Source organism: Aotus nancymaae, unplaced genomic scaffold (genome assembly GCF_030222135.1).
Source record: "Aotus nancymaae isolate 86718 unplaced genomic scaffold, 86718_ANA_hifiasm-v0.15.2.pri h1tg000036l, whole genome shotgun sequence".
In the NCBI taxonomy this organism is placed as follows: domain Eukaryota; kingdom Metazoa; phylum Chordata; class Mammalia; order Primates; family Aotidae; genus Aotus; species Aotus nancymaae.
Window position 1 is genome coordinate 4,284,264 of NW_026988450.1, and position 6,332 is coordinate 4,290,595.

Consider the following 6,332-nt stretch of genomic DNA (forward strand, 5'->3'; position numbering starts at 1 on the left):
AAAAATATTTTCTAATATTCTCTATCTCTGTCTTTCTCTTTTATTTTCTTGGAGAAGTTTTGAATTTGTCTTTTGATTCTGTATTTTAGATTATTAATTTACTTTAATTGTGTCCATTTTTAAAAACTTGGTTGTTCTAATTTTTAATTTTTTTGCAACTGCATTTAAAAGTATTAAAAAAAGTCATGCTTATTGTGTGTAATTTACACAGAATAAAATTTACCCTTTTTAGGGTATAGTTCTAATAATTTTGACAAAGGCACAGACTCATGGAAACATCACCACAATTAAGATATGGAATAATTCCATTATTCCAAATGGCAACCACGTTTTAAATTATTGTTTTGGTTCCTTTTTCTATAGAAAGTTGTTTTTAGCAAAGCTAGAGGCATCTCACTATCCAACTTCAAATTATACCTACAAGGCTATGGTAACCAAAACAGCATGGTAGTGATACAAAAACAGACATGTAGACCAATGGAACAGAATAAAGACCTCAGAAATAAGACCACACACCTACAACCATCTGATCTTTGACAAACCTGACAAAAACAAGCAATGGGGAAAGGATTCCCTGTCTAATAAATGGTGTTGGGAAAACTGGCTAGCCATATGCAGGAAATTGAAACTGGACCCCTTCCTTATACTACACACAAAAATTAACTCAAGATGAATTAAAGACTTAAATGTAAAACCTAAAAGTATAAAAATGCTAGAAGAAAATGTCGGCAATACCATTCAGGACATAAGCACGGGCAAAAATTTCGTGACAAAACACCAAAAGCAATTGTGACAAAAGCAAAAATTGACAAATTGTTTCTAATTGAACTAAAGAGCTTCTGCACAGCAAAAGAAACTATTGTCAGAGTGAACAGTCAACCTGCAGAATGGGAGGAAAGTTTTTCAATCTCTCCATCTGACAAGGGTCTAATATCCACCGTGTACAAGGAACTTAAACAAATTTAAAGAAATAAAACAAACAACCCCATTAAAAAGTGGGCAAAGGACATGAACAGACACTTCACAAAAGAAGACATTCATGTGGCCAACAAACATGAAAAGAAAAAAAAGCCCAACATCACTGATTATTATAGACCTGAAAATCAAAACTACAACGAGAAACCATCTCATGCCAGTCAGAATGGCTATTATTAAAAAGTCAAGGATCAACAGATGTTGGTGAGGTTGCAGAGAAAAAGTAATGCTTTTACACTGTTGGTGGGAGTGTCAATTAGTTCAACCATTGTGGAAGACAGTGTGGTGATTCCTCAAAGACCTGGAAGCAGAAATACTATTTGACCCAGAAATCTCATTACTGATTATATACCCAAAGGAATTTAAATCAATCTAATATAAAGACAAATGCACACATATGTTTGTTGTGGCACTGTTCACAATAGCAAAGACATGGAATCAACCCAAATGTCCATCAGTGAAAGACTGGATAAAGAAAATGCGATATGTATACACCATGAAATGCTATGAAACCATAAAAAGGAACAAGATCATGTCCTTTGCAGAGGCATGGATGGAGTTGAAAGCTGTTATTCTCGGCAAACAAATGCAGGAACAGCAAACCAAATACCATGTGTTCTTGCTTATAAGTGGGAGCTGAATGATGAGAACACATGGAAACGGGGAGCAGGGAACACCACACTCTGGGAGACTGTTAGGGTCTGGGGGAGGGAGAGCATCAAGAGGAATGATTAACGGTTAATAGCTGGGTGGTGGGTTGATCTGTGCAGCAAGCCACCATGACACACATTTACAATCTATGTAACAAACCTGCCCATCCTGCACATGGAGCCTGTAATTCAAAATGAAATTTGAAGAAAAAAAAAGTTAACAAAAAAGAAAGCTGTTCTTTTTATGCACCATTCTCTCAAATCAATTTAATATCTCAAATTAATTTTGTTCTAAAATATTTTCAGCTTCCTGAATTATTCTAGACTCTGCAGAATCAGTCGCTCTGTCTGGTGATTCTCTGCTGTGTGGCTGGCAGGCTTCACTTTAGGGCCAGTGGGCACGATGAAGTCATGTGGACTGAGGGTCCCGAAGGCAGCAAAGGAAAGCTGCCTTCACCTTAGCTGTGGATTCCCACTCTGGGTGAAAGTTCCTTTCTTTATTCTCTCTTATATGCTTGTCAGGAAGGGCCAGAGGTTCTTGAGACACATGCTCCCTACTCCCCATTAGAAACCTTCTTGAGACAATAGTCCTCTTTCTTCCGATGGCGTGTTTCAGCTGGAAAGTGTTGGTTGCTGACTGCTATTGCAGTCTGTGTGTGTGTATGTGTGTGTGTGTATGTGTGTGTGTATGTGTGTGTATGTGTGTATGTGTGTGTGTATGTGTGTGTATGTGTGTATGTATGTGTGTATATATATGTGTGTGTATGTGTGTATGTGTGTATGTGTGTGTGTGTGTGTGTATGTGTGTTGTGGGGTGGATTTGGGGGCAACTGGTCCACCTGCTCCACAGGAGGTGCTCCTTATCACGACCCCAGATCCCTTGGCCTTGCGTCGGGGCTAAAGTTTCCCTGTAGTGCACACTTTTCATCTCTCCTTCTGCCATGCGGTTTGCGCTATGGTTTCCTTTACGCACCTCAATCTGTCCTCCAGGAATTGCTCAAAAGTTCTCTTCCATCCATGCCTATTCCCTGTTTCCCGGCACCGTTGTGGATTACTCGCTTCTATGCTTCCTTCTTTTTCTTTGGCCTCCCTCTCTCCTTCCCTTCTCCCCTCTCTGCCTCTCTCCCTTATTTCCTCTGTTCCTTTTTCTTGGGTGTCCTGTCATTTTTAAGGGATTTGTGTTTTGAAAGAAATTGGACTCTGTTCTCAGTCTACTACCTTAATCCAGTCTTTATTGTTTATTTGACACTTTATTTTGTCAAAGTCAAATAAAAAAGAGACAAATCTCTAAAATGAAAATGCTTTATTTGGGAGAAATGAATCACAGTTCAGGGCATACACGCAGTCTGGAAGGTCTTTAGTGAGTCCAAAGGAAAAAGCGATTAGAGGTGTTATAAAAAGGAGAACTACTGCATATTGCTCTTTGAGAAATTTCATCGGCAGGTTCTGAGGAGCTGGCAAGTTCTGATTGGTGAGTGACGGCAGCAGGCAAACTGATCTTAGAGCTAACAGGTTGTTTCAGTAGCCATTAGATGAAGCTGGCTTCAGGTTACAGCAGGCAGTTTCAGCTGCCAGGCTTGCAGAAAATTACATCTTTGGAGCCATGTTTTGTGCCCTGAGTGCTTTTACCCCTTGGCCTCTTCATTCAATTTGTATGATAAACTTTCACGATTTGTATACTCATTAGAGAGGCAACATAGTATAATGGTCGAGAGGGTGTATTCTGACACCAGACAGCCCGAGTTATATCAGGTTATATCAGTTATATCAGTTGAGAATATCAGCTCTTTTGCATAATATCTGTATGACCGGGGACAAGTTGTTTTTTTTTTTTCTCCTGTGCTTCAGTTTTATCTGTAAAATGGGATAAAAATAATTTCCATTTTTATCCCATTTAGTCCCATAGAATAGTCTTCTATGAGACTATTCTAAGGATTAAAAGTTAATACGTGTAAGTCACTTAGAACATTGCATGGCACACATACTATTATTGTTTTCTGTAATATGTTCTTAAAATTCAATGAGTTATCTCTTTAATATGTTTTTTAATGTTTGGTTTTATAGATTGCACTAACAATTCATTTTATTACTTATTCTTAAGGTGGCACAACATTATTTGTATAAAGTAGCATAAAAATATATCAACAACTAGAAACAACTCAAATATATAGCAATTAAAGAATTAATAAGTGAACCACAGAAGATATTATAAATTAAAAGGCAGATGTTGAAAAAATAGATTCATGAAAATTTTTGTATGAAAAAAGACACTAAAAAAAGAATAATTCATGTTATTTTCCATTGATTTTGCATATAACTTTGAGTGCTTAAAGACTAGAATCAGAAAAGTTGTACTTTACCATTTTTTAACGTGGTGGATTATTATTTTAAAGGCAAAGGTAAAGAGAAGGGACACTGATTTCTTTAACAACCATGCCGGTTTTCAGGTACCTCTAAGCCCCTCCAGTCACGGGCAGAGACAGTGCCTGCTCTCACTGACGCTGTCTGGGAGCAAAGGCTGCACTACTTTAATTGCCACTGAGACCCACCCTAGTCTAAGGAAATGATTCCAAGACACTCCATTTTTCTTAAATGAAATAGCTCTTTGTGGCTCAGCCTTTTGAAGGCAGCCCGACCCACCTATATTACAACACCACAGCTAGAGTCAGATTTTCTAGCAAGATGTTTCCAGTGAAGAACAAAGCTTTATTGAAGCTTAGATGCCAGGAATCCAAAGAAGTCTGGAGAAGAGGGCTCATATTAAGCAATAGGCACAGTAATGTGAAGTTAAAATAGAAATTAGGATACCATTGGTGAAAAACAGTTTAGGGTTTCTTTTAGGGCACGTTCTGGGACGGGTAGGTGAAATATTTTAGGAAGTGTTTCTTTCCTTCTGGTATAATTTAGGATCAGAAAACCAGCAAGGTTTTTTTTTTTTGTCTTTTCGTTGTTGTTGTTGTTTTGAGATGGATTCACTCTGTCACCCAGGCTGGAGTACAGTGGCATGATCTTGGCTCACTCTTACTTCTGCTGCCTGGGTTCAGACACTTCTCCTGCCTCAGGCTCCCAAGTACCTGGGATTGCAGGTGTGAACCACCACATCTAGCTAATTTTTGTATTTTTAGTAGAGATGGGGTTTCACCATGTTGGCCAGGCTGGTCTTGAACTCCTGACCTCAGGTGGTGCACCTGCCTAGGCCTCCTAAAGTGCTGGGATTACAGGCATGACCCACTGCACCCAGCCCAGCAAGGTATTTTTTTTGTAAATGTGGGCATAACATAGAGAACTAGGGATTTGGTTAACATGCAGGATTTAAATAAAATACATCATTTCGCCAATTACATTTTGGAGATTTTATAATTTTGACATCTAAAAATTATCTGCATTAAAATATTTTTAAAAGTGCAATCATATTCAATGCTAGTATTGAGGGAACAAAACACATTTACATACAACTATCTTGTTATTTTAGCAACTGCTTTCTTCAGCATATACCACTATCTTTTAAAAATTAATTTGTAAACTAATGTACAAATCTTGAAAATAGTGTTAAGCTTATCATCATTAACATGTTGCTTAATCTTTGTGTTTTAAATATATAATCAAAGTATTTACAGTATTTTTTTTTAGCACATCAAACTTAGTATAGTAATATGGATACACCCTGATTTCTATACCTTTTAAAATCATATTTGGAAAGATACATAACATTCCTTAACAATGTCTCTCTGATTTTTTTTTTTTTTTGCAAATTAAAAGAAAAAAATGAAACGTGACAGCTGAGGAATATGCAAGAGTCTATTTACTAAAAACTAGTTTACAGATTGAGTTAAAATAATGAGATGAGGAGACTTCTGGCAGCCGCACAGGACTTGTTTACATTTTGATTGCAGTTTAATAATTTGCTAATTGCATTATAATCACAGCAATATTGCATTTTAATCACATGCATACATTTGGTTAACTAAATTAATGCCTTTAAATCACAATTTGATTTTTGCTAATACATAACCAGTTCTTTTTCTGTCCCTGCTCCAATGAGGATAATAATCAGTGAGCGTGGTTTTGGATCAATTCTTTCTGGTAAACTCCCTAGCCACATTCTGCTTCCTCCCTACTAAAGACATCATCTTTCACACAAATGTGGAATAATGAATAATGCTTCATAGAATAATGTATAATAAACTGGAAGCAAGCTGCATCTAGCATAAACCTGCAATATTCTTTGTGTGACTAAAATCCACAATTACCAGAGCAGAGAATCGCCCTGCTCCTCCTAAACTGTGTGACCTTCCTTCATGGTGCTGACACTGCTTGGCCTCAAGTGGCCAAGTGGCTGGGACGAGTCCTTGTAGAATGCGGTCACAGGACATGTCACAAGACCTTTTAGAATCTGCAAACACTGTTTCAAGTTTTCAGTGTACACCTCTCTACATTAGTCAAGCGTGTACTCCTTTGTAGTAGAAAAAAATTGAAAGAAGGCAAAAAAATCACTCACAATCCCACTGCCCAGATAATCTCTGTGCCATTTAAAATATAAACCACGGGGCTGGGTGAGGTGGCTCATGCCTGTAATCCCAGCACTCTGGGAGGCCAAGGCAGGCGGATCACTTGAGGTCAGGAGTTCAAGACCAGCGTGGGTGAAACCCCGACTCTACAAAAATTAGCCGGGCATTATGTCCAGTGTCTGTAATCCAGCTACTTAGG